Source organism: Falco peregrinus, chromosome 16, assembly GCF_023634155.1.
Source record: "Falco peregrinus isolate bFalPer1 chromosome 16, bFalPer1.pri, whole genome shotgun sequence".
NCBI lineage: Eukaryota > Metazoa > Chordata > Aves > Falconiformes > Falconidae > Falco > Falco peregrinus.
The window spans coordinates 9,801,557-9,824,415 of NC_073736.1; the positions used below are offsets into that span (position 1 = coordinate 9,801,557).

At 44.5% G+C, this 22,859-nt stretch overlaps 1 pseudogene; it reads right to left on the minus strand.

The window, feature by feature from the left end:
* Positions 1–21,910, minus strand: part of LOC114013174 (ankyrin repeat domain-containing protein 26-like) — a 60,769-nt pseudogene extending 38,859 nt beyond the window's left edge.
* Between the last annotated feature and the right edge of the window lie 949 nt (positions 21,911–22,859).

A 22,859-nucleotide genomic window follows, 5' to 3' on the forward strand; every position in this document is an offset into this window, starting at 1 on the left:
TTAATTTAATATTAGAAAGAAAATTGCAAGTACAAAGTGTCTGTCCATAAAAGAACACTACAAAGAGATTGTTATGAATACCTTCAACATCTTCTGCATCTCCTAAGCCAAATTCCTCCAATAGATCTGCAAAACAAATCAGATGCTTTAATAAATACTCCTATCTAGAAAGATTATGAAGCTAAACCCAGAACCACATGAAGTGAACATTACCCGATTTCTGTTGCTTTTTGTTAGGAGAGGTTTCATTCCTTTCCAAAACAGATTCAGGGGCCTTCAGCTATGAAAGACAATCCAATGACAAAAAAAAAAAAAAAAAAAAAAAAAATAATCACACTTAAAGTAACTACATAATATTTAATGAGCAGAACAAGTAGTCAGTCTGACATGAACAAATACTTACCTGGGAATTGTTGGGTTTCTCCAAAAAGCCTGGAAGTGAAAAATGGTTTAGAAAGTGTTATTTGATTTAATTTTTATTTAATTTATAAAATTTTTACTCCATTCAACATCAGTAGTTTCTACAACTAAGTATTAGTTGCAAGCATTATTTCATCGAGACTGCGATACTTAACATTCAATTTACCTCATCATCCAGCATTTGTATCAGTATACAAGAAATGGACAATGCATGCTTCCCATCATGCACCTTGGATTTAAGAAATAATACTCACAGAACTAGGACAATCCATAGGAAGCAATAAGGATTTGCTTGTTAACAAAACAAGATCAAAATACTTATTTTGAGGAGCTGAATCCTGCTTTCTACAAAGATTATTTCAAAAGCCAAAGCTGGTCTGCTGTAATGAATTATCATAAAATAACACTACAATTTATATAAAATAACAGCTCTATGACCGTGATGTTGAGGGATATTTTCCTTTCCATCGATAGGACAGAGAAAACATGGGTGCAGACACAGAAATCTCATACACATCATTCAATGAGGAATAATCAAACTAGTTCTTATCAGGTTGTTCTGGTTCAGCTTGCAAGGAAAGAAAAAACCCAAATTACAATTGGTTGTAATCTGCATTTATAGCACAGTTCCAAATAGTTTTTTTTTTTTTTTTAAGATTTTTTTCCAACATTAAATCACTTACAAACCCACACAATCTACTGGCCCACCTGTATTTCTCAAGTCCTCTGCTTTAGTCATCTTACAGTTTGAGTCCTCTCATGAAAGAAGTGTATGAAATGTTATTAAGAATGGCTCCATAGCAAAACTTTTGTATTTAAAAAAATAATTAAAAAACAAACAGCATTTGATTTCAGGAAACTTGGTGGTCTAGCAGTATGGAAATACCTTAGCAAGATTATCATAATCACCTTTTATCCCCTTTTTACACTGATTTTAAACTCATCTTAGTAGGTTCATACAAAGCAGACTTTCATGGCAACGACTCGACAAGTAGATTTACAAACTCCCAGGAGCTTTTAAAGTTTTGCTTCCAGCTTACTAAACTAAGAGTGGATTAGCTTCTTCAGCTATTCTATTGTACTTACACTACAAGCAGGACTGACCATTTAGTAAAAAAGAAATCCTTCAGATAAGAGTTCTACCTCAACAGCAAAACTTCCCTGCCACTCTACACTCCAGATGCTCAAGAGACAGCATCACAAAGTACAGGCAGAAACCCTGAACTTTTAGTCACATTTTAGCTCCTAGGCAAAGCATAACAGTAAGGTATCAAAAATTAAGACGGGGGGAAAGTGCTTGGCCAGATCATAGCTTTCTCCTGCTACGTTATCATCCAAGAACGTTCAGGTGTTCAGACAGGTCAGCCCTAAACCACATACACTTTCAGCACTATGCCACAAGAACCCGAACCCAAGGAGACACAAACACATCCAAAGGACACACGCAACGCAAACAAGGTAACTTCCTTTACAACTTGCCAGCAAGCGCCGTGATAGCTGGTGTTAATTAACAAATACTAAGCACTCCATTGCTATAGCACACACCCACACCGTAAGTGCATTCCTAAGGCAGACATCAATAAAAGCTCACTTCAGCCTATACGTGTTTACAGACAAACATTTAGTCCACCAGGAAGTTACCAGTGTGGCGCTCCCCTGAAACAATCCGCGAGCGTGCTCCGTGTCTGTCTGCAGCTGGAAGCAACACACCAGGTGATCCTTCTTCCGGACTTTCAGAATCCGTCTGTAGAGCATAACACACGGGCGTGAGCATCGGTACAAATTCTCAACTCATTTCTATGCAAAATGTTCCTGCTAAGCCAACTTGCACAGCATGGAATCACAAAAGCCTTTGATAAGCCCCTTGGAAAGGGCACATCAAGACACAGTATATTGGAAAATCACAGCAGACTTGTGTGTTTTCAGATCTTAGGCAAAAACCTCACAACTCTTCTAAACTATTCTGTCACGTTGGCAAACTGCACAGCCGCAAGAGAGAATTAACACGGTAACTCGAGCTGTGGGTTGTAACTGCAGGTCTGGGGGGGACCCAACTTTCGGACTGAACTGGTACCCGATACTCAGATTTGTGCTGATGTTCCCCAGGCACACATCCTGCAGTGGGGAGCGAACACATTGCTACTCCCAGTTGCAAGGGTTGAACAAAGACTATTTGGGCTGAACAAAGACGAGCAAGACAAAGCTTACAGAAACCAAGGCTACCTAAACCCCCCCAATAATATTTTAGCCTTGTATTTGTAAGAAGGAGATGGGGAAGAGTTCCTTCTTCCTCACAAGAAAAGTCAGAGGGCGTAAGCTACAGACTCAGCTCATTTTCTTCTAACCCATTACCACAGACAGAAAGAACTAAAAGGGCAAACGCAGCCAGCGCGTGTGGTATTTCTGTTGAACATTACTCTCAAAAAGGGCCAAAACGGTAGAAAGGCTCTTTTCCGAAGCAGCTAATCATCTAGGCTGCAGATCCTAAGGGCAACCACTGAACACGTCAGCGGAATAGAGTTGTGTGGTGAAAAAGCAACAATCCCACCAGCCCCCATGAGGAGCTCAGAGTATTTTAAGCAGCAAGAAACTTCACTGCCGCAATACTGTACTAGAAACCAAACTCCAAGGGCCAGTTGCCACGAGACCCAAATCATTAGCTCGACCTACCTTCACCCCAAGCCTTGCTGAACAGCTAGCACACAGCACAAGTATTTCAAGGGCCCCCAGTTACAAACATACAGCAGAACCAGGAAAAGAGGAAATAAGCCTCAGCCGCGGCAGGGCCCAAGCTCCGAGTGCTTCTGGATCTCACTCCCCACCCCCGCCCCACTGGGAACCCCGGTGTCCTTCACAGGAAATACCTCAGAATCCCAGGGAGATTCAGCATCTTCCTCTTCCTCTGCTCCCACTGCAGTCAGGGCACCTACAAATGCAGTAAGAGGTGAGACACTGAGCCCTTCTATTTCACTCTGCTTTTCCCCATCACCCCTGCGCCCAAAAGACGCACAGCGGTTCTGTTGCTGAGGACAAACTAAGAAGTGAGTGTTATTCAAGGGTTTCTTCACACCCAGCACACAACATACCACGGTATTTCCTTTAGATCGCCACCTCTCTTGCCTCCTCTCCAGCAGGAGATGGCTATGCACAACAGCTGACACAGCTACAAGCAGCACTGAAGACGTGTTTGGGTCACACTCAGGAAAAGGCTCCAGCACGCTGCAGCCCTGTGGCCTACAGTGTTTAGGTCACCTGCTCTCCAGTCCACAGCTCCAGAAATTGCCATTGACTACCACCATCCACTGTACAAGAAGTACCACAGAAACACCACCCGACACATCTTCATGCTAAGATCACCAAGAAACAATGCTCCTTTTGTAGCACTACCAGAAAAGATCTTCCTTGACTAGTAGTTTTTACCCTGCACCTTCTCAGAAGGTAGACACCTAAGCATTGCCATTTAAAAAGAGTAGAGGCTCACAGCCCAAAAACTCACCCCAAACACACAACTTGTCTCTATCTCAGGGGGCTAACATCCGAATCTCTTCTCTACTAGACACACGCAAGGCTCAGTCTCAGTAGGTTCCTGGCCAGATTAAACTATCTTAATTTCTCTGTTTTAAGCTAGTCCGTTAGGTAAAACTGATTCAGGATTCGCTCTTGTGGAGACACGCACACAAAAACGGGAAAGGAGCTAGAGACCAGTGAGGGCACCCGTCCTAGCCAGAGGGGAACTGCTGGTTCCAGCCTCAGCTAGGACTACTTACACTGTGCCAAATGCAGGCTTATGGTAAAATGCACCGACAGAAGAGCATGTATAGGCACAACACCTGGAATACAGCAGGTTCTGCCAGGCCCGCTCTGTAGCATTTGATCAGCAGCTACACACGCTCTGGTAACATCTACCACACCACTCTACTCTCTGGAGACAGACAGTGGAAAGTGTGCCTTCTCCTCCTGCTCCAAGACCTGAGGTGAGTACCGGAGTGCTCAGCCCTGACTGACGGGGCAATGCTTTCGAGCACACTCAAGCGTGGCACTGGAGAGACTTTCTACGTTTTAAAACTGGACAAGGTGAGGCACTGGAACAGAACAGCTTTCTCTCAGATTGACTCAAATCTTTCCCAGGCTTCAGCCAAGAGCAATCACAACTTTTCAGTCTGACAGTACGGGCCAGAAAGGGGAATACTACTGTCACACCAAGACACTCTAATCCTCCTCTTTTTCAACTGTGCATTTTGTTCTGATCGCTTCAGGGAGAACACAGCAACAAAACCAAGAATGACACCTGCTCCATGTAGCATCATTTGGAATCCAAGGCCACAATTTGTTCTTCAGTAACGAACGAAAAGGAACAAAAGCTACTTTCCTCCTTGCCAATGCCCACTAGGGTTCACAGGCAAGGGAAAAACTTACTGTTTCAGAAGTCAATCACCATTTCAGTTCATTTACTGTGCATTAATATTTATAGAGGAAGAACTGAGATCAGTATTCACTAACTCACTTCTCTCACCAGTGTTGTCTTTGGAAGCACTGTGGACTTGATGGCTATCATTACAAATAGAGTTTCTCACACCCTCAACAACTGCAGTTCGTAGCTCTTCACCAGTGTCTTCCTTTTCCTGCTCCTTCTCCTCTTCTTCCTGTTCAGGTGATTTTTCCTAAAAGAGATTGATCAAACAGCTGGAAATAGCAGAAACAAGCACCTTCTCAGCCACCCATCGACAACTTTAAAAATGCTTTTCCTGTGTAAGACAACAGGGAAACTTTGTTGAGCTTTGTTTTACAACACCTTCAGTTTTTCCATGGGAATCTCTGAGGAGACAGCAATGACATTAGCCCTAAGTCATTAGCCCTGGCTCTGCAAAGCTCCTGAGAAGCAATTCTTCATGTCAGCCTAACTCTAGCTTTCATTGCAGTTACGTTGTTTTGGAACACGCTCCTTTTCCTCTACTTTGCTCCAGGAAAATCACTAACTTCCTGCTCTCAATCTTACTCAAACTTTTTTGTTCCTCACTTTCAGCCATCACACCAGGTATTTTACTAAATGGCAATAAATCTTGACAGATAAAAACTGTACATACAACTAAGAAAAAATGAATTTATTTCAGAAAAATTATACTGCCTATTAGTTTTCCTGCAAAACCACTGCAACCAATAAAAAAATATTGAAAATACTGCCCAATATTATTCTTATACCTAAGAAACTGCTTTGGTTAGGAGTAAAGGCATTTTCTAATATAAAAAAAGGGTGATCAAAAGATGGATATACGTGAAATATTAACAGAAATCCAGTTTACCTTTTGTTTCTTACCTTTATTACCCTTAGAAAATACCTTTGTGATTGAATCATCCTTATATAACTTACTTTGGTGCCTGGGTGAAATGCTGCTCTTACATTTTCTTCATGCCTATTCAAGCACAAGTGTTCACTTCCTTGTTTCAGTGCTTCACAGACTTTATTATCTACTTCACATTGCTCTTCTTCTGTATCTTCATCATCCACATGTTCAAGAAAGACAGAGTTTGGTCTTTGACTTTCAAGCCTTGGGTTTTTTCCTGGTGACAAAGAACTATTATCACTTTCAAAGCCATTACTGAAGCTTGACTTTTTCTCCTTAAGACCACAACTATCTGAGAGAAGCTGAGGTGTCTCTTTTTTCCAGTTTGTCATCTTAGATTCTGCAAAAAGGGAGTCATTGTTTCTGTGAAACTTCGCTTGAATCATGCTTTTCTTGTTCCAACTTCCTTGTTTATCTTGCAAATTATTTAGATTTTGAAAGACAGTTTGCTTTGGTACTGACTTGCAAGATACTTCATTATTCACCGTCTTTGGAGACATGGCAGTTATGTCAAAACAACAAAAGGAGTTATGGAAATGGCAACAGGAATGTTACCAGATTAATGGAGTAATCTGAGAATGTCTGGAAAAGGAACCAAGTCAAGGATGGGCAGGATGGAGGAAGGACTTGGCCAGGGACAAAGGCTTAGGAGGGGAATAATACCTTCATTTTAACAACATGACTTATGTTTTCTGAAATGCCTAAGTGCTGTGTTTTCAAAATGCTACTTTTCTCATTTACCATAGGAAAAGTATTGTTTAAAAAACTACTTAGCAAATCTACTTTTATGTATTAGTATACTAGGCAATCTTTTCCAAATAGCTTACTGTTTTTCCTGAACTGCTGGGAAACATTCATTAACCATGTCAAATTTGGCTTCTGCAGCTTCTGTAAATATTTTTTTTTTTTTTTTTTAGAACACTAACGACAACAACAAATCCTTTGGTCACATCAAATCTTGAACACTAAATGTAATCAGGCTGTCCTTTTGATAGTGGTCAGGTGTTGGCTCCATCCTATACTTCTAACTACAAAAACACTCCTCACATATGCAGTTCAGTGAGTATTTCACCCCCAAAATACCATGCACGCACCCTTCTGAAAATCATGTCCAAAACTATGGTTACATGCATAGCAGTTTTAAAAAATCTGGGTTTAATATTTGTAGTACTTCAGTAAAATTCAGTTATATTTAAGATCGCAGCTTCTGGATGCTTACTTGCAAGTGTGCACAAGGGAAGTAACTGTTAAGAACCCTAGGTTTAACGCATTAATTAGTCCCTGCAAGTACACTTACCAGAATATCCTGAAATTTCAAAAACATGCCAAAAAATGCATAATTTATATTTAAATCAGTGCAAGAAAATTAAATCATGTTAAAACTAAACATGCTTGCATCTCCAGTATTGCAGAGTAGGTTGAACTAGAACACCGGTTCCTCATCGCTGCAGAATCCCAGAGCAACAGAACAGATGCTCCAGACATCACTGCAGAAGTTAATTATTCTTCAGAACACTAGCAAAAAAAATAGGCCTGAGAGCTTGTAGCCGACAAAAAGAATACTACCTAAGCATTCAAAAAAGAGGGAAAACATGCAGTGTGAGATTACATGCAAGCACAGAATGCCATCTCAATAGAAGAAAAAAAGATGACCCATTTGAGTAACTCATCCGCTGAGCACTCTTGAGTAAGTGATGAGGAGGAAAGGAGAACTAGGTGATGAAGGATTTCAGTACATCTTCATTTAAAAGTGCCCTTTATCGGTTAGGATTCTATCACGAAATTTACAGGAAACATTAACAGTGTTTGAGGAAGAACAGAACAGGTTATATTAGTAACTTATAAACTTAAAATCTGACTCAAATGACCAAGAACAAATAAAACTGTGGTGGTTTATCTCATCGCCTATTGCTCTTTTGTCTCAAACCACAAATCTGGTGCATGATCTGCCACAGCTACAGGTCTTTTAGGAAACACTCACAGCAGAAGAAAGGCTGGCAGGTCAGAGACTGCTTCTAAGGAGAAAAAAATATTGGCTAGAACTGTAGTTTCTTTCAATCCCCCAGAAAACTTGCCTTCAGATCACTTATTTTTACAGGACACTTACTGTAAATACACCATACCTTGGGAGAAAAATCGAGTTCTTCCTCAGAAGTATGCCAACTGACATCGCTCCCCTCTTTCTCCAAGCTTCTTAAAAAGTAAAGCAAAATGAGTACTGTGTCTCTCCAATTATTCCTCAGGTATGTGCTGGGTATGTTTAAAGTCTTACCTGATTGAGTCTCCTTGTGACAAGTTGTCTATTGCTGTTCAAACATTAATTGACATGTTGAAATTAGATTTGGCATGCCAAAAATCAACCAGCATATACAAACATTTAACCTGGACAACTCTACATGTCATAGCAGAATGAAACTTTGGGGAGTCAACTTAACGTAAGACAGCATGAATGAATGCACGCATTTCCAAACAACTGCTTTTTCAAGTCACACTGAACTGACAAAGCAAAAAAGACTAGAGTTTTATCTCCTTTGAACTTTTATAACTAAAAGTTTAAGAACTACCTCTAAACTAAAAAAAGCCCAGCATAGCATGAATATGCTGTGTTAGTAAACAGTTAACAAAATACTGGTGCTTTAGCAAGACAGTAAATAAATGAACTGCTGAAGTACTCATACTGCACACACAAGCACACGCTATTGACAGAGATTTTACTGGTTTATATACTATACTAGCTGGTGCTCTACCCAGTTACAGGTTATCCTGAGAAGGTAAAAAACATCAAAAAGCATAACCAAGATCTAAAGCTTATCCTCAGGTAGAAGAATCTCCAGCACTTCTCTACACTGCACCAAAAAGGGTATTCAACAGGCAAAACAGGCGTAACCAGGGCATTCTATACTACGCTCCAAGCTTTCATCCATGTTAAGAAAGCAACTGGCACACAGGATCACAGGATAAATCAGGTCACAAGGGACCTCGGCAAGTCTCTCAGCCAACCGCCTCCTCAAAGCGGACTCAGCTCTGAGGTCAGATAAGGCTCACAGGGATTTTTCCAGTCTGATCTTGAACCATTCAAGGAGGGAGACTGCACAACCTCTCTGTTTTACTGTTCTCACCATGGTGAAGCTGCCCACATTCCATTAGAAATTCTCTTGTTTCCATTTATGCCTCTTGTACCTTTGCTTCCTGTCACGCACCACTGGGAGGCACCTGTCTCTGTCTTCTCCTTACACGTGCTGCAAGCTGCTGCTGGGTCCCCTTCAAAGTCATCTCCTCTCTACACTGAACAAGCCCAGTTCCCCCAGTCTCTCCCCAAAAGGCAAGTAGTCCTGTTGCCGGCAAAGTCTGATGGCCCTCCACTGAACTCGCTCACGGATGAAAGACCACTCTCTCTTGCACTGGGGGCTCAAAATTATACCCAGGGAGCTGGACACAAGCCAAGGACTGCCAAGTAGTGGTGTACAATCCCCTTCCTCAGTCCCCTGGCTATGCTGCTCTTCATACAGCCCAGGACACCGTTAACCCTCTCAGCCGGCAGGGCACCCTGCTGGCTCATTCTCAGCTCACTTTCTGCCAAGACCCTCTGGCTATTCCCAGCAAAGCAGCTCTCCAGCCAGGCAGCTCCAGCACGTGCTGTAGCAAATGGTTGTTCCTTTCCATGTGCAGGACTTGGCACCTGCCCTTGCTGAATTCTGTTAAAACAGGCCTGACAGCCCATTTACCCAGCTTGTCAAGATCCCTCTGAACGGCAGCGTGGCCCAGATGCACATGTTGCAAACTCAACCATAGCGCACTCTAGCACACCACTGATGTACTAAAGAAACCTGAACTCTAGGAATCCAGCCTGAAGAGTGCGAAAACCTCTCAATTACCAACAACTAAGATGAAATAAAAGGCCTCTTCAATTCCCAGGACAGAAAGGAAAAAAACAAATAGAGCCTCCACATCGTATCTATTTCAGCATTCCTCAAGTCCTCGATAATTAGTTCTCGTTAACTATCATCACAAAATGAAGTTGCTTATAAATAGGAGATTGGTGGCCTTCCATAAAGTTGTATGATGACAGCCAAACTGAGGTCTTAGACAAAATCATTAAAAGGAAAAGAAAACAAAGGGCATATCATGTTGAGTAAGTTATCTGAACTTTAGCTTTCCATGGATAGTAACTTTAAGCAATGATCAAAACCAGTTCCCATTCTCCTTTAAAAAGCAAGAGAGAAAGTTTATGAGCTAGTTTTCAGACAGATCTTGATGCCCTACCGTAGAAATGGGATCTAGAAAAGTAGTATCTAGGGATCACTTGTTTCTACTTTAATTGAAGTCCATTTTCATTTTGGAGTAACAGAAGAGCTTTTTTTTTTTTTAAGGAATATTATTTACTATCACTAATGACACAAAGCAATCACTCAATTCAGTAATAAAGGACCCGTGCAAAACACGCAAACAAAAAGCGCCCAAAGCCTGCTCTCAAACCTAATTTATAAAACCAAAACCATCAGAATAGAGACCTCCAAGATAACAAACATCACAGGTGTGTTAGTATTTGTACATCACACAACATGTTCCATAGTTGAAATGCTACTGTATGGAATACCTTTCTTTGGTTTTCCTGTTCTTGATGTCTGGCTAGGAGATTGTGGCATTCCTATATCCATTTAGGGAAAGGCGTGTCAAGGACAGACCAAACAAGGACACCAGAATAAATGTGAATTCCCAGAAATTTGGAAAACCTAACCAGTACATTAACAAAGCTGTAGCAATGGGAGAATGTACTGTGACCATCAGCCTACTCTACAGTTACAAGAAGTAGAAGCCAAACCTATCACAACCTACAGAACTCTACTCTTAAGGGACAGTGTCAAACAGTGTAACTTAATTTACTTGCTCCATTGTAGAATACCTATATTCCAATATTTTGAAACACTGGAACAGATTCGTGGCAGTTTACTGTACTGCCAACTTTGCATTTCTCTCAGCTTGACTAGTCCTTGCCCAGCACTAACTGCCAATGCAATTCCTTCGTATTTGTAGAGTGTTTTATACATACAGCACACTTAAAATCCCTCCATCTAAGCATCCCAAAAATCTGTAGGTGCCAACAAACTTTGGAGATACACTAGCCAGTTGTGTCAGATGGTGCCTGAAGCAAACACAGCCCCCTCCTACCTCAGTTTGAGGTAAAAGCCCTGCATATATTGATTTGACCATGCTGAACTGTTCACATAGAGAACCTACGCCACCAGCCAGAACGCAGGCTTGACAAGCAGTCAGAGTGAATACCCTGTTCCCCCAGGGCTATAGGGCAGGCCACAACTGGACCAGAACGGGTGCACTGACTGGTGTGAGTGTCATGCATGTGTGCTTGTGTGTGTACGCGTGTCTATGTGTTGTGGAACAGAAGCTTTAGAATATAAATCACCATCCGCCTGCTCTACCCATCCTACTTAGTAAGAATGGTGTGGTTCTGTTATTGCAGCTACCCAACACCAAATGTCTGTGTGACAAGGCCATAACATTTGCCTCAGAGCAACAGGGAGTCCTGCTTATATTGATGTTACCACAAATACGTGGAATGGATGTGGCAAGAGGACTCCTATCAAAAACACACACGTAAGAGTTAAAAAAAGGACCTCAAGACTGTTTCTCATTCCTTCTCCATTTCTCAATTTTCTTAAAAGGTGATACAGCAGATATAAAGCACACTGAAGCACTCGTTTCTTTTCCAAGAGCTCTATGACGAAAAACCAATGGTTTCTGTAGGAACGACACACCAATACGCAGTGCAGCAGCTAAAAAAAGCTGCCACTGAAGACATACTAGAAATCTGAACCCTCGCTTTTAGAAAAAATGCATAATTACTTTTTGCCAAAGAAATTTCAACTTCAAATCTGAAAAGTCTGTCATTCGATATGCTAGAGGTGGAAGCCATTCATTTGGAGGTTTTTGCAAGTCTGTCTTTAATCAACAAAAAGGTTCATGTTCTGACAAAAAGTATACACTCAAATAAGCATGAGCCAACTTCTTAAATATACCGACTTGCTCACTAGAGGCGAGTATTTTGAACAATGTTCAACAAGTGCAAAAGTAGCAAAAGGAGGAAGGACTACATTGAAGATCCCAGAAAAATAGGAATGAAGAGCAAGATTAAAACAAAGAATTCAAAGTGGGTATTCCTCCGTTGTCTCAAGATCAGTCTAGCTTCTCCTCTAACAGGGGCTTCAAAGCTTCCACTGCAGCCTGTCAAAGGGACTCAGGATGCAGGACCTGCGCTTTGTGGGTGCAAGCAAGAGACCACAGAATCAATGCCACCAAGTGTTCCCTGCATGCTACTAATCCCTCTCACTCAACAGGCCGGGGTCATTTTCCAGGAGACTGAGCACAAGGAGAAAAAGATTCGTACTACTCAAGAAAAACAAGCCCTACTATGAACAGTTTGAGAACACAGCACACTCACTCTCCTCCCAAGTCCACATAAATATGCTCTTCACACTTACTATGCCTCTTCAAGTGAGGATTTCCCATAACATTGTGGACTTATGCTAGTAGTATTACTGTCTTCAAGGAACCGAGCAAATCACTTGGTTCAAGAACCCATACTTCCCTGAGGGCATATCAATTTTGGAATCACACAACAGTATTATTCTTCAAGCCACATATTTTAAAATAACCCAGGCCTGTCAGTCATCACAATGTGGTACCACAGCAATTATCTACATGCACAGGAGGCAGCCACAGAGTGCTGTTTGGGTAAAAGCAACATTTTGTTGATTAAACTACCTGTACCAAGCCCTTTCCAAAAATAAAATAAAATATAAAAACCTCCGCATCTTCCTTCAGTCTATCAAGAAACTTTACACATCGCTGACTAGATCAAAATAACTATTCCTAAGTCAAAGGAACAAAGTTAGGTGAATTTAATTTAGAGTCAATCTGGGAAAAGTGAACTCGGAAAAATATCCCATGTTTTGCTCATATTTCACGACATATTTAAAAAAGGAGTAATAAACTGTGTTTGAACACTGTCTGCTGCCCATTTGCCACAAAGTTCTGATGTAACACCCTTAAAAAAACCAGAAAGGATAGAACTTCCCACTGTAGGGCCTGAGATGTAAAGTACAAGAAGTTCGATCTATATTAAAAGATTAGTTTTCTAAGATTCCTCTAGGGCTATATGAGCTCATAAGCATAGACTGGATCTTAAAAATTAAGGAGGTGTTTTGGGTTTTTTTAATTTAAAATGAACTCACTGAAGGAGCTAATTTTTTGATAACAAGGCAATTCAATTTTTTTCTGGATCCCAAGTTAATATGGACTTTTTAACGTTTATTTCATAAAATTACTGGAAGTAGAAGTGTTATTTATTTTTACTGGAATCAAACTATCTCCATGAAGATACAGTACACACAGAAGCTGCATTATTGTTTCTAACCAAGTGACTTTTCCAAGACGATTTTTCCTAAGTATGTCTCTACAGCACCTACACAGAAACAACTGTAACTGATGCTGAGAAATAAGACAACTCACTAAAGCAGCTCAGTGCAGGTGAAACTATTAATATTAAAACACCACTGCACAAACTCAGTGGAAATCAACAAGACATGTACAGTCCTGCTAACTCATCTGTTGCTTCCCAACTACAGGAAGATGAACAACTACTCAGGATGAACCTTTTGCAATTTGTTTTCACAATCTGAACGGCCATCTACAGGTACAAGCACACACCCCAAACCCAAAACCACTCTCACCTAGTTCCTTCCCTGTCCCCCTTCTCTCTCGGTATGAAAACCTATACAGATGGGCAATCTGTCAGGCAGAACACAACAACCCGGTAAGTGGGCCCGTAGCACACAAACCGCAGCTGCCTTCACCCCTGACAAGAAGCACCTCCAACCAGCAACAAGTCAGCATATTCACAAAGCTTCTTGTGCTACTCCACCTGATGCCTCCACTAAAGTCAACGGTGAACACAGCGAGCGCTGACAACACAAACCCCCTAAAGAAAAGGCCACAGTGATTTTCCTCGTGAGCTCCTGCGTGATTAAAGATCCTACCTCCTCTGTCCACAGCAGGTGCACCCAACGTCAAGCCAGCAGCTCCGGCCCGGTGAGGAATGCCAGGTACTGTGTCGCCTTGTGCACCACCCTCGTCTCTGTCTCCCCGGAATGCGTATGCCACCAGTTGTGTACAAAGACTATATAGGGAAAGAGAAGAAACATATTTGGTAAAAACAACCACATACTTGCTTATACAGTTTAATAGAACAGTTAACCGCCACTTATCCACCCTACACGTATTCATAGCCGTAGGAATTCATATACTTGTATGCATTCACTGAGAGTAATACACACAGAACTTACTGCACGACTACTACCTACTTCAATATTCACTACAGTCATGTTCACTCTAGAGGTGCATATCCACACCTACGAAGCCGTTAGCTCCAGCTCGGCACAATATTTTCAGCTTAGCTGTTAAGCACACATAACCACCTTAGAGAAGGGATACGCACAGGTACAAAGCTATCCATAAGAGGGGTGAAACCGCTCCAGATTTTAACAAAAGGGATATGTTAGATCTCGGGAAAAAAAGGCTGGTAGTTCCTGGTGATTGTAGTGGAAGTCAGTAAGGACAATGGTGCTGGTCTGAGGAGAGGACTGACATGCGTTTCAGTTTGCCATGTTTTACCTCTGGGTAACTGTAGGATACAGATGTGTTTTAGAGTTTGTATTGGGCAGGTGCAAGTTTAGCATCAAAACTTGACATCTAACAGACAATTCGGGGCGGAAATTTTCTTCAACATCCAGATTAATACTAGACACAGGGAACAATACGTATCAGAAGACGTCACTGAGCACAGCTTCAGGACAGCTTTCAACACACCATTAAACCTTGCTGCTATTACCAAAACATTCAAAAGCCACACTGACAACTGACAACCTATTCTAACAATAAAGTCAAAAATTTACCTAGAATATCCATGAGTAACGGCATAATCCTCAGCTGTCCATCCATTAGTGTCTTTATGGAAAAGATCAGCACCATATCCAAGAAGAACTTTTATTAAATTAAGCTGTCCACCAGATGCTGCAGTCATAAGTGGGGTTCTGAAACACCAAAAATATGTTATGAAGTAGATCATTTGACACAGACACTGCAATTATTTTTATTCCTGTTTGCTCTCAAAAACTACTTTCCTCATTACTGAATGAGCAAAAGAAAAAGCAGTTTTCATTAAATATTAAGAGCAACCATAAAATGCAAGAGGGAGTCAAAACAACCAAACGTTCAATCTTCAGACAAAGCTTCCACATAGACAACACACATACAAACTACGCCACTATGCAGGAGATGTTTTTTCAAACTGAGGCAGTGCTGCTGAGCTAACAGCATGTTTCCTGCCAGAAGGGCCACCACAGACAATGCCTTCTTGTAATCCTCAACGAGGAAAGCACCCACTGAGGTATGACAACAGCCAAGTAGCAGATGTGCTTTCACAAGTCACACAGAAATAGCTGCTATGTGGCTCCCCAGGTTTTTTTCAGAGCTCACTCTCATGCCTCTGATTAATCCAAGCTAAAGAATACTAAAGAGACCCATGCAGAGTTTTGACAAACCACTCACCTTTCACAGTGATCTCGAGCATGCACATCAGCTCCTCTCTGCAGAAGAAACTCTGCTATATCTTCATGACGTTCAGAGATAGCAAGAATAAGCGGAGTGTTTCCCTCCTGAAAGGGCAGATAGCAGATAAATACATTTAAAAATAAAAGTAAAAAAAAAAAAAACCTACAAGAGAAAGACTAATACAACTTTTTGATAGAACTTCTTCAACAAACACAAAAATTTACCTTATTCCGAGCATCAATATTGGCATTATGCTCAAGTAACAGCCCCGCTACGGTTGTATTAGGAGATCGGACAGCAAGGTGAAGGGCAGTGTTGCCGTCAGCATCCGCCAGATGTGGGTTGGCACCGTGCTCTAGCAGAACAGCTACACATTCTTCTTGCTGGCACTGTACTGCCTGGGAACAACACGCAAAAAAGGAAGAACTGCCAGCACTCTGTTACAATTGCCCCAGCTTCCCAATGCTGGAAAATAAGAGCACCTTCAAAGCTGAGCTAACATATGCCTATTCCACGCTGATTACAACATGCATGCTTCTACGCAGAGCTGTGTAAAGAATCCTACCAGCCACCTCTCATTTAATGCACGTCGACAAGCCCCACTTGAAAGAGCATAACATATTCCACATACCTTCATCAGTGGCGATCTGTTATCACTGTCAGTAAGATTTAGTTTACACTTGTTTTCTACAAGATACGTAACAACATTCACATGGCCATTCACAGAAGCGAGATGCAGAGGTGTCCTAAAAATTAAACATATTAAATTAGCACAAACAGACAACTAGAGAAATAATTTCAGGCTGTGATAAATTGATATGACCACAAGTTTCACTTTGCACAAAGCAAGCTTAAGAAAAGATTTCTCATTCCGTTACCAGTAACAGCAGTTGCGCACCAAACACCTGAGACTGGCCAGCAAAACCCCTCCGCAGCATCTGCTTAGTAAGGTGCCGTTTCCTTCACTCTAGAACTTAATCTGCACAGATTCCTGTGCCCAGGTGTTGGTCACTGCCTCCAGCAGGACTACACCTGTGGCACAGCAAAAAAGACCAAAGCTTGGGAATCTGAGAACTATGGCAAGCAACCCTCTAAGTTCTATAATTATTCATGTGCCAGAAGTGTATCAGAGATGTAGATGGGCTTGATATAAAGAGTATTAGCGTTTCCCTGCACTTCAAGAATTTCTGCTTTTTCTCTAGCTTGCTTACTACTGCAACAAAAACAAGTACTCACTTGCACCAAAGTGCCCCCCATAACATGCAGCAAACCAGACAGCAGAACACTGTAATCCTGAGTACAGGAAAGTAATACCCAACCCTTCAGATATGTGTAACTACGATAGTCATAATAAGCCTACTACAGAGGAAGTCCTCTCCAGGGAGAGAATACTGTGTTTCCATAATACATGACCAGCATAAGAAAATGAAACTCTTTTCTTCAAGTTAGTTAAAGCCTTGCCAGAGGAAAAAAAAAAAAAAAACCCACAACAAAAAAAAAACAAAAAACAAAAAAAAAAAACACCTCCTTCAAACCACAGAACATCTTAGGTCTGATGTCAATTAACCAGCCTACTTATACTGAAAGAAATTGCCCAGAAAGTCCTTGCATGTGTTTCCCCCTAAATCAGAGGCACAAATCAGCACAAGCTTCACTCTGTGCAAAAGCAAAGCACCTCCTGCTCTGCAGGACGCCTGTCCCAACAGAGCAGAAGACAAGCTAGAAAACAGCTGGGACCTTCCTCCCTTGAAGGTGATGCAGTAACAATCCCACAGTTCCTCAAGAACTGAGGGGAACACCAGCACTGGTTCTGAACCACATCACTGCAGGTAGGTCCTTCTCTGTATTTAGGAAAGCTCAACTAGCCTTGCAATTGTTTTGGTACCTTGCTGAGACAGGAGCACAACAGCTCCCTGGCTAAGTGGGAATGGAAAGGGAGAGGTACACAAATGCAGTGGCAGGTGATGCAGAAACACAGTAATCTGTAACTCAGATACTTGCTACAGGGCAGCTGACATCCTCCTCCACTGCAACAAAGATGAGGAGGAGAGAAATACAGAAAACTTCAAAGAATTTGTAATGTCTTGCTACAGACAGGGAACAGACTGGAGCACTGACAGAGGAGTAGCTCAAGAGCAACTACCGCCACTTTTTGAGAAATTCCCATGTAAACATGCAGGATTCTTCATCTCTGAAGAAATGACTGACTGAGATTATCTGAAAGCTAACCAGAACCGGTTATGAAGGAGTCCACAATCATCTGAAAGCTGCTACTACCAACCACTAGGAAGCATGACAGACGTGAAGTAGTCACTATCAGCTCTGCAAACAGAAAAGCCTTCAGAAAACTTGTGGACTTGTTGCTGTCCTCCTCAACCAAACCTCTCAGTCTGTCAACAGGAGACGGCTCTGCTTGGAGCAAGGCCTGCTGTGCTCCACAGAAGATCCACTTCAGGGAACAGGCTGGCAGAGAACATCAGTGTTCAGGGTTGCCTGTCCCTGCAAGAGGCCTCCATAACACCGAAGTTCTTTTGCCACCCAGCCCTGGGGACACTGCCCAGATTCTGTTCCTGCTCCTGCAATGCTACGCTGATCACCTACAGAGTAGAAGAGAACTGCTGATGCCTGAGCAGCCACGAAACAACCCCACTGGGAAACAGCAGGCTGGCAGTACGTACTTTGAACGGTGCTTGAGCCGACAACCCAGCAGCTACAAGCCAAGCAATGAAAGCGCTGGAGTTCAGTCTGACAGGCAGCTGACAGGGTCAATCTCCCTTAGCGATGAGCTCTGACCCAGGATCCATGACTAGCTGGCATTGTGCCCACAGTGCTTCCAACTCTGTGCTGACTTTTGCCCGTCTCTGTCAGTGAGGCTGAAGGTTTTGCTAGACCACCTCTGAAAGCTGCCTGCTCCTAACTGATGCTGTATCAAGCACACTTTCGGGAGGTCTTATGGGCTACAGGACCCACTTTATGGAAGGAACCTGTTGGTGTGATCCTTGCCATGCTCCTGGTGCAGGATTTTGCTTTTGGAAATCCTGAGCAGCAAAACTGAGATATTCATACAACCAATGCGCACATTTTTGCCGTTACTTTGCATTATTTCCTATTCTTCACCTCTATTTCCAATGATACCAAGTCTTCCAACACGAAGCCCTGAAATGCAACTGCATCTGGTGGTCACTCACAACACACATCACACCCACAAGCACTAAGAGGGCACAGGTGGCCTTGCAACTCTCATGGCTGGTACAGAGTGCAGTGGCTGCAGCAAGTAGGCAGGCTCTGGCCACCGAATTGCTCCCAGCCTCACTTTTCAGCACTGGGCATTATCATGGCAAAACCACCACAGTGCTCATCATAGTATGCTGCCTTTTCTTTCTTCCCTCCCTCTCCCCCCCCGCCCCCGGCTTGGTTTTTTACAGTTTGTGACTTTATTTGTCCTGTTATAACACTGATAATTGCCTGGCACACAGAAGGAAACCCTTCAGAGGAAAAGAAGCTTTCTAGACAAGATGAACTTGAAACGCAAAAACTAGCGAAAATTCATACCAGGGTCTGCTAAGAGCTGGTGACTGACTGCTGACTGAATCAGTAAGCAGTAAGAAGAAAAAGAGAGAAACTTTCAGAACTATTTCCATAAATGCCATCGGGCACCTTGACTCTGGCAGCTGAATTATGCACAAAAGTGCACTCAAGCCACCTTAAATGGCATCCCCCACCTGCAGCTGCATAAACAAATACTGGCTGGCAACACTCAGGCACACAGCCCACGTGCTGACTGACTGCACTCTTCATTGCCTTCCTACAAATCTAGACAGTTTCAGGTGTTTTCAGGGCAATAAGCTAGCTGGCTGGCAAAAGTCCAGACTTCAGAAAAGACAGCCCAGGATGCTGAAGTACTCTGATTAAACCAGCGTCTCCTCTGAATGTCATGGATGTTTTGACTCAGAGTCTTCCAGAAAAGGCATTAAGAGCTCGACACATCCAAGACCCAAAACCTTCAGCTGATTCCCTTATGCTTACGGTGGATCATGAGGAGCTATGCTGCAGCCCAGGGCTTCTCCCTAAGATATAACTGCCAAGTACTTGCTGTGCTTGACTCAAAAGCACACATCCTAACACCTGCCAGAAGCAGCAGCTTCCTCTGCATGGCACTGCCCAGATCTTCCAAACCAAGGCACTAATTAGCTGTACCAAGGCCACAGAGCAAACAGCAAAGTAACTGCCACCTAAAATCAGACTGATGTTGCTTTGGCTGCAACATCACAGTCACAAAAGGCACATCAGGCAACCGTCCACACAGCACCAATACACAGCACACTTACCCTTTCCTAAACGCAGTGCTTACCCTCTTTTACTCCAGCTGAGGCAGTGCAGCTTGCTCAGCTCAACTACTAACCCCGCACGCGGAGGCCTCGGAGGTGCATGCACTCTGCCTTCCAAGCGAGCCTGGAGAATGGCCCTGAGGCTCCTTCTGCAACCCCCCCGGCCAGGCTGCTGCCGGCCCCCTGCCGCTCCTGCGCCCCCAGGCAAGGCAGCACCCCCGGGAACGAGGGCACGGAGGGGGCCGGGGCAAGACGGGGGATGCTCGGCCGACTCCAAGGGCTCCTGGCAGCACAGGCCTGGCTCCCCGCCCAGGCTGAGGCTCCCCGCAGCGATGCTGCCGTTCGCTCCCAGCGCCCTTGAGCTGCCGGCGGCTGCAGCTGCACCTGCGGGTCCCGGCGCTGCCCGCAACCCCCCCCGCACCCCGCCCCAGCACCGCCCGGCGCTGCTGCCCCCCGCCGCTTACCGCTCCGCCGCGTCCCGCTCGTCGATGCCGCATTTCTTCAGTCTCTGCCGCACCTGACCCAGGTCGCCACGGGCGGCCGCACGGTGCAGCTTGCCCAGGTCCTGCAGCCGGAGCTCGTAGGCACCGGTGGGGAAGGGCTTGGCGGAGCTGCCGGCCGCTGCCGGCCGCCCCTTCTTCTTCCTCCCGAACCCGAAAAACCTCTTCATCCCGCGGCAGGGACGCGGGCACGGTCCCGCCTCAGGGAAGAGATGGCGGGAGGCACGCGGCGGGCTGCGGCAGGCCCCGGGCAGGGCCGGGGGATCGGGGGTCCCGGGCGGGGCCGGGGGATCGGGGGTCCCGGGCGGGGGATCGGGGCCCCCGGGGCAGGGCATCGGGGGATCGGGGGGCCCCCGGGGCAGGGGGATCGGGGGGGCCCCCGGGGCAGGGGGATCGGGGGATCGGGGGGGCCCCCGGGGCAGGGACGGGGGGTCGGGGCCCCGGGCAGCGGCCCGGTACGGCTGTCTACGGAGCGAACCACCAGAGGGGCGGGAAGCCGAGCGCACAGGCTGCTCCTCAGCGCGGCAGCGGCGGGCAGCGCCTCCCTCAGCGCGGGCTCTGCTGGCGGGGGCGGGGTCTGCTCCGGCGCGTGTCCCGCGCGAGTGACGTCACTTCCTGCCCCGCGGTGCCCGGCGGCTCCTGCGCGGTGCCCGGCCGCGGCGCTGCCGAGCGGGGCCGGGGGCAGCGAGAGGCGCGGCGGGTGGCGGCGGCGCTGCGCCCCCCGCAGAGCACTCGGGCCGCTGCCGGGAAGCCCGGGGGGTGCCGGCGTACCGGGCAGCAGCAGCTCCCCGCTGGCCCCGGCGGGGCCCGCGCTGCGAGCACGCTGGGGGGCTCGGGCGAGTCGGTTTTAAAAGCAAATGGCTCCAACTGGGAAAGCGCTTGTCGTTCAGGGCAAGGGCATCTCGTCAGGGAGTTATGGCCAAAACAGCTCTGCGAGCAGTTTGCCTCCTAGCTTGTTGAGCAGTCCTGCTTGTGTGCCATCGTTAGCCCTGGGCAAATGGATGCCAAAGGAACAAACAGCAAGGGTTAATATAGCGGGAGGGGGGCTGGGGGGGGCTGTAGGCACCATCTAGTTACCTGCCTTGCCATGACAGGGTCAGAAAGTTACTTTCCAGTAAATGTGGCCGAGCTGGCACTGCCACAAAAGAACACAAACGCGCACTGAGGGTATGGAAACGTGGTCCAGAAATCAAAAGACAGGTCGTGCCTTTGGTATAGATAAGTTGGGAACCATCCTCCGTGTTGTACTGCTGCGGTGATGGCACTAAGTAGTTCAGCGTGGTGAAACCTTACTATAAGTACCATATGGTTTTGGGGTGATGTCACAGTCCAGTATACCCTAGATGGTTTGACTCATGGAACACCTTGCCAGCACACTACTTCCTATTAGGAAGTGTCTCTTGCCAATGAGGTTGTGAAAAATGGGAGAGATGGCAAAGAAAACCTAAATCAGAGAGAGGGACACACTTCACTGTGATTAGCGCTGAAAATATTGATGACAACAGGACAGGAATCTAGTATCACTTTTTAGGGAGGAGATTCAGCCCTTTGAAATACCTTCTCTTCCTTCATCGCTAATAATGGCACAGCTCCTAAAACCTTCATTTTCCTTTCTGGAATGAGCCTTCACAGCTTTATCAAGCCTGTTCGCTCTGGCAGTGTTCTCGCCGACCAAAGTGGCTGATGTGCAGTCACTTTCCTTAGTTGATGCTCAGTGTATTAGCAGCATTCCGTTATTGTAGATGTGATCTCTAGAAGGAAGAGCTATAATAATAATAATAATTTTAAAAAGACAGAAAAAAGACTTTTGCTGAAAACACAGCCAAGTAAATTCAGGTTGCAAAACCCGAATTCTATGAGTTTTGGGAAATGGCTATGAGCAGCAGCCATTTCAAGAGCAACTCTGTAATCAGTCTGACCATTTAATGGGGGAATGGAGAGCAAAATGCATTTTTTAATTGAGTGTATTTGTTTTCTTCCAGACATTAGAAGAAAGGCAGGATTTTATTTACAAGGTGGCAGTACAGAGTAAACACAATCCATCTCTGCTCTTTCCAGGAGGAAGTATTTCTTCTCTAGTCCTTTTTCAAGTGCACGCATGCTCAGCCACAAAAACTTGGGTTTTTTACAGGTCACTCCCCAGCCAAGACCAGGAGACCCTACAGTTCCTGTGCAATATTAAATGTTTCAGAATGGTATTACCCTCCCCCCCGTGATTACCCAGTTTTAGTTGGCAGGGACTTGGTAGCTGGCTGGGTTGAAATTCAGTTTCAGGCTTTGAAGATAAGAGGGTGCTGATGGGTCCTGTGGATATAGTGTTATGGGCACAACAGGCACTATTTGTTTATTATTAGCCAGAAAGGATGCAAAACTAAAAGCTAGAATCTATCACCCAGAGCAACCTCAAAAGCACTTCTGGGAACTCTGCTTCTGGGTCTCCATGACAAGGGAAAGATGGACAGAGTCAGCTACTAGTAAGCAATATGCGACGAGCGAGGGAAAGCAAGCAGCCGACTCAATATGAGTGATAAAGCAAGCTTCCATTTATTACAGCGCGATTATGTCTTATATACAGTTCCAGTTAATTATGCCTACAAATCATCTGCTGATTGGCTAAGCTCTAAAGGGTTACACTTTCATAC